This window comes from Zeugodacus cucurbitae, unplaced genomic scaffold (genome assembly GCF_028554725.1).
Source record: "Zeugodacus cucurbitae isolate PBARC_wt_2022May unplaced genomic scaffold, idZeuCucr1.2 ctg00000098.1, whole genome shotgun sequence".
Taxonomy (NCBI): domain Eukaryota; kingdom Metazoa; phylum Arthropoda; class Insecta; order Diptera; family Tephritidae; genus Zeugodacus; species Zeugodacus cucurbitae.
The window spans coordinates 45,001-51,838 of NW_026530847.1; the positions used below are offsets into that span (position 1 = coordinate 45,001).

Sequence of the window (6,838 nt, forward strand, 5' to 3'; positions counted from 1 at the left end):
TAAGGCCTCTAATCATTCGCTTTACCAGATAAGATTATTTTACATAATATTTAAATGCACCAGCTATCCTGAGGGAAACTTCGGAGGGAACCAGCTACTAGATGGTTCGATTGGTCTTTCGCCCCTATACTCAATTCTGACAATCGATTTGCACGTCAGAACTGTTTCGGTCTTCCATCAGGGTTTCCCCTGACTTCAACCTGATCAAGTATAGTTCACCATCTTTCGGGTCACAGCATATATGCTCAAGGTACGCTCCAGTTAGAGGTATAAATAATAATAAATTATCATTATACATAACTATATGGAACGCCCCGGGATTGAATTAATAGTAAAATATTTCACTAAAAATTAATCCCATTATATAAAAGTTAAGTTAATTTCGCCATTAGGTTTAATATAACCCAATGACTTGCACATATGTTAGACTCCTTGGTCCGTGTTTCAAGACGGGTCCCGAAGGTATCCTGAATCTTTCGCATTGTTAATCATATAAATGCATACAATTAATATTAAAATCAATGATAATAATATTATTGTAAAATTCAAAAGAATTTAAGCATTATATATGTAAAATCTATCAACACTTTATCAAATCATCAGTATTTATTCTATGTTAATAAGCTAAAAGCAAATTAATTTGAATAAACTTAACACCAATGATCTTTTGATAAATATTTTATTATGTTAATAGATTACAATGTCCTTATATGAAAAAAATGCACACTATTACTATAATATTATAAATATCACAGTTATAATGATGAATTTTTCATAATGGATATTCAGGTTCATCGGGCTTAACCTCTAAGCAGTTTCACGTACTATTTAACTCTCTATTCAGAGTTCTTTTCAACTTTCCCTCACGGTACTTGTTTACTATCGGTCTCATGGTTATATTTAGTTTTAGATGGAGTTTACCACCCACTTAGTGCTGCACTATCAAGCAACACGACTCTTTGGAAATATCTTTCTAGTAATCATTAACGTTATACGGGCCTGGCACCCTCTATGGGTAAATGGCCTCATTTAAGAAGGACTTAAATCGTTAATTTCTCATACTAGATATTAAGATATTCCATACACTGCATCTCACATTTGCCATATAGACAAAGTGACTTAGTGCTGAACTATTTTCTTTTCGCTCGCCGCTACTAAGAAAATCCTTGTTAGTTTCTTTTCCTCCCCTCATTAATATGCTTAAATTCAGGGGGTAGTCCCATATGAGTTGAGGTTGTATAAAAATATTTATATTTATTTTATATTTTAGCTTTTTGCTATTTTAAAGAAACATACATAATTATTTCTTAACACCAATATAATTTTCTTAATAATAAATATTCAATCTTTTCATCCCGTACTACTTACTTCATTATAACAACAATATTATTTTCTTGGTTTTTTACATTTAAGGCAATCCTAGAATAAAATAATATTTTATGCTAGACGTTCCTCTAAATGTATATATTATTTGAAATAATAATATTGAAATTTTATTGTTTTTGGGAATACTAAGATTCTTATTTATTATAAAATTTCGTTCAAATATGAGGTGTTCAAGAATATATTTTCTATATTTCTTTTTATGCTATTAATATTATGGATTGAAAAATACAATCCAGTAATATACCATGTGCTTAAATTCTTTTAATTGACTAAAAGAATAAGCAACTAATTTAGCATAGTCTTACAACCCTCAACCATATGTAGTCCAAGCAGCACTTTAAAATTAATTAAAGTACATAACAGCATGGACTGCAATATGCGTTCAAAATGTCGATGTTCATGTGTCCTGCAGTTCACACGATGACGCACAGTTAGCTGCGTTCTTCATCGACCCATGAGCCGAGTGATCCACCGCTTAGAGTGATAATTTTTTGTTTATTTTAATTTAACGTCAAGAGTTTTTAATTTATTGAAAGAATAACATTTCGTTTTCGTATATAATATATAAATTATTTTAAAACATCTTTCAATAAATTGTAATTTTCAACCCAAACATTTACAAGTTGCGCATGTCTTAGTCCAACAAAAACAGTAATTCCTTTTTTATTACATTTTATTTAATTTCTATATATTTTTAAGGAATTACACGTTAATGAGAACAAATTAACTTATCATTTATATTATTTTTATAAATAATAAGTACAACTATATATGTTTAAAGGTTTGTTGCGTTCAAATACAATGTATGCGATATAATTTTCATTATACTACAATACAAGGAGTAAAAAAAAAAAGAAAAAAAAGAAAAACATTCAAATAAATGAATGAAAAGAAAAAAAAGAAAATAATTTTTCTTTTTTATTCTTTTTTTGTTTGTTTGTTTGTTTGTTTGTTTGTTTGTTTTTTTATAATATTTACGGATAGGAACACAATAATGATCCTTCCGCAGGTTCACCTACGGAAACCTTGTTACGACTTTTACTTCCTCTAAATAATCAAGTTCGGTCAACTTTTGCGAAACAACCGTGAAACACAAGGCGTCACAGTGATCACGTCCGGAGACCTCACTAAATAATTCAATCGGTAGTAGCGACGGGCGGTGTGTACAAAGGGCAGGGACGTAATCAATGCGAGTTAATGACTCACACTTACTGGGAATTCCAAGTTCATGTGAACAGTTTCAGTTCACAATCCCAAGCATGAAAGTGGTTCAGCGGTTTACCCGGACCTCTCGGTCTAGGAAATACACGTTGATACTTTCATTGTAGCGCGCGTGCAGCCCAGGACATCTAAGGGCATCACAGACCTGTTATTGCTCAATCTCGTTACTGCTAGACGCAATTTGTCCATTTAAGAAGCTAGTGTCCTTATAATGGGACAAACCAACAGGTACGGCTCCACTTATATAAACACATTCAAACACTTGCACATTCAAGATGAACTCATGAATGAAGGCTATATAAGCTTCAACACCATAATCCTGAAAGCATCTATTTAATATATTTGAGTCTCGTTCGTTATCGGAATTAACCAGACAAATCACTCCACGAACTAAGAACGGCCATGCACCACCACCCATAGATTCGAGAAAGAGCTATCAATCTGTCTTACACGCTTATGTTCGGACCTGGTAAGTTTTCCCGTGTTGAGTCAAATTAAGCCGCAGGCTCCACTCCTGGTGGTGCCCTTCCGTCAATTCCTTTAAGTTTCAGCTTTGCAACCATACTTCCCCCGGAGCCCAAAAGCTTTGGTTTCCCGGGAAGCGACTGAGAGAGCCATAGTAGTAGCTACACCCAATTGCTAGCTGGCATCGTTTATGGTTAGAACTAGGGCGGTATCTGATCGCCTTCGAACCTCTAACTTTCGTTCTTGATTAATGAAAACATCTTTGGCAAATGCTTTCGCTTAAGTTAGTCTTACGACGGTCCAAGAATTTCACCTCTCGCGTCGTAATACTAATGCCCCCAAACTGCTTCTATTAATCATTACCTCTTGATCTAAAAACCAATGAAAGTAGAACAGAGGTCTTATTTCATTATTCCATGCACAAAATATTCAGGCATTTGGAGCCTGCTTTAAGCACTCTAATTTGTTCAAAGTAATTGTACCGGCCCACAACAACACTCGATGAAGAGCACTGAAGCAGGTTTAAATAGGAGGAATATATAAAAAATACATTGTATTAATTACATATAAGAACTCCACCGGTAATACGCTTGCATACATAAGGTAATGTACATACCACAATTATAGCTGTACTACCCGTATGAAGCACAAATTCAACTACGAACGTTTTAACCGCAACAACTTTAATATACGCTATTGGAGCTGGAATTACCGCGGCTGCTGGCACCAGACTTGCCCTCCAATAGGTCCTTGTTAAAGGATTTAAAGTGTACTCATTCCAATTACAGGGCCTCGGATATGAGTCCTGTATTGTTATTTTTCGTCACTACCTCCCCGAACTGGGAGTGGGTAATTTACGCGCCTGCTGCCTTCCTTAGATGTGGTAGCCGTTTCTCAGGCTCCCTCTCCGGAATCGAACCCTGATTCCCCGTTACCCGTTGCAACCATGGTAGTCCTAGATACTACCATCAAAAGTTGATAGGGCAGACATTTGAAAGATCTGTCGTCGGTACGAGACCATACGATCTGCAAGTTATCTAGAGTTCAACCAATATAACGATCTTACGATCGCTTGGTTTTAGCCTAATAAAAGCACACGTTCCAAAAGGTCCGTGTTTATTTTGCATGTATTAGCTCTAGAATTACCACAGTTATCCAAGTAACTGTTAACGATCTATGGAACCATAACTGATATAATGAGCCTTTTGCGGTTTCACTTTTAATTTGTTTGTACTTAGACATGCATGGCTTAATCTTTGAGACAAGCATATAACTACTGGCAGGATCAACCAGAATAATATTTTTTATTCATTTATATAATATTTTTTATACTATATAAATTTTTATAATGATATTTTCAATATTTGAAAATTAAGTACACGACATATACACAATGCAAAGGAGAACGAAATCGCGACAATAAATAATTATGAAATTTCTTCTACTATGGTCGGATTAAATAATTTACTTCATGTCATTTAAATTTCATATTATTGTATTATTTATTGCGGTCTTATTCGGACTTTGAGACTGTGTATCTTATCGTGAGAAAGAATTTTCGTTCTCTATACATATATAATATAATTATTAATGTAAGGACGATGTTTCTTCTTGTATTTGTTAAACTTTCAAATAATATCATTTTTTATACATTTTACTTTATTTCAATGCATATAGTGTATATATCTTTTTTTAAGAGTATATACGTTTTTCTTTTGATTTGAAATTAATAATTTCAATTCAATTATTTTTCATTTTATTTCATATATGATATGAAAGTATTCGAGCGTAATAATATAAATATTTAACTTTATTGAATTTTATTCTTTACCCACATATATTTTATGTGAATAGAAGAACAAACCCCAAAAAAAGTTAAATTAAAAAAAAAACGACTACATTATGTTAGGTATAGAAGAATAATCTCAATTAATAACATTTCATTATTAACAAAATTATTTCTATTTAAACCAACTGTAGCAAACCAGGAATAAATTTTTTTGCTCTCATTTATATATTACACTTAAATACTTTTATAAATATATGAAAATAATTTTCATATAAGTACTAAGTATGCAATTTCATACAAGTATTAAAATTTTCATACAAGTACTAATGTTGAAGTTTCATACAACATATATGTTTTCTGCCACGTACACCTCACCAACCGGAAATCGTATGGAGAAAATCTTTTTAACCATATAAAAGTTTTAAATTCATATATATACAAGTAATTTATATCATTTTCTATGAGCATTATGCTTATAAGAAATATTACAACATCAAAAATAGCTTAACATTTATTTTTTTTTTTAAATTTTTTGTACTTATATGAAAATTATTTAGTTGTATGAATTCATACACTTAGTACTTATATGAAAATTAGTATCTATATGAAAATTAATTAGTATTTATATGAAATTTATTAAGTATCTATATGAAAATTATTTAGTATTTATATGAAAATTATTTACTTGTATGAATTCATAAACTTAGTATCTATATGAAAATTATTTAGTATTTATATGAAAATTTTTTACTTGTATGAATTCATAAACTTAGTATCTATATGAAAATTATTTAGTATTTATATGAAAATTTTTAACTTGTATGAATTCATTAACTTAGTATCTATATGAAAATTATTTAGTATTTATATGAAAATTTTTAACTTGTATGAATTCATTAACTTAGTATCTATATGAAAATTATTTAGTATTTATATGAAAATTATTTACTTGTATGAATTCATAAACTTAGTATCTATATGAAAATTATTTAGTATTTATATGAAAATTTTTAACTTGTATGAATTCATTAACTTAGTATCTATATGAAAATTATTTAGTATTTATATGAAAATTTTTAACTTGTATGAATTCATTAACTTAGTATCTATATGAAAATTATTTAGTATTTATATGAAAATTTTTAACTTGTATGAATTCATTAACTTAGTATCTATATGAAAATTATTTAGTATTTATATGAAAATTATTTACTTGTATGAATTCATAAACTTAGTATCTATATGAAAATTATTTAGTATTTATATGAAAATTTTTTACTTGTATGAATTCATAAACTTAGTATCTATATGAAAATTATTTAGTATTTATATGAAAATTTTTAACTTGTATGAATTCATAAACTTAGTATCTATATGAAAATTATTTAGTATTTATATGAAAATTTTTTACTTGTATGAATTCATAAACTTAGTATCTATATGAAAATTATTTAGTATTTATATGAACATTTTTTACTTGTATGAATTCATAAACTTAGTATCTATATGAAAATTATTTAGTATTTATATGAAAATTTTTAACTTGTATGAATTCATTAACTTAGTATCTATATGAAAATTATTTAGTATTTATATGAAAATTTTTTACTTGTATGAATTCATAAACTTAGTATCTATATGAAAATTATTTAGTATTTATATGAAAATTTTTAACTTGTATGAATTCATTAACTTAGTATCTATATGAAAATTAATTAGTATTTATATGAAATTTATTAAGTATCTATATGAAAATTATTTAGTATTTATATGAAAATTATTTACTTGTATGAATTCATAAACTTAGTATCTATATGAAAATTATTTAGTATTTATATGAAATTTTTTTACTTGTATGAACGTGGTTTCGGCGTTTTGGCTCTTTATATGGGGTTTCGGCTCTTCGCAAATAGGGACAGTAGGAATCTCCTGAATTCCTTTTTGCGCGTCACTAATAAGATGACGATGCATTTGGCT

At 29.2% G+C, this 6,838-nt stretch overlaps 3 non-coding genes across 3 annotated transcripts in view; all 3 read right to left on the reverse strand.

The window, feature by feature from the left end:
* LOC128923914 (large subunit ribosomal RNA) overlaps nucleotides 1-1,237 on the reverse strand; it is a 3,984-nt gene extending 2,747 nt beyond the window's left edge. The window contains exon 1 of the ribosomal RNA XR_008472633.1: nucleotides 1-1,237. This exon is cut by the window's left edge and continues 2,747 nt beyond it. This is a non-coding gene — a ribosomal RNA (large subunit ribosomal RNA).
* A 453-nt stretch (nucleotides 1,238-1,690) lies between these two features.
* On the reverse strand, nucleotides 1,691-1,869 carry LOC128923919 (5.8S ribosomal RNA). The gene has a single exon (XR_008472637.1). It is a non-coding gene; the product is annotated as a 5.8S ribosomal RNA (ribosomal RNA).
* A 509-nt stretch (nucleotides 1,870-2,378) lies between these two features.
* LOC128923911 (small subunit ribosomal RNA) lies at nucleotides 2,379-4,368 on the reverse strand. Its single transcript, XR_008472630.1, has one exon. It is a non-coding gene; the product is annotated as a small subunit ribosomal RNA (ribosomal RNA).
* Between the last annotated feature and the right edge of the window lie 2,470 nt (nucleotides 4,369-6,838).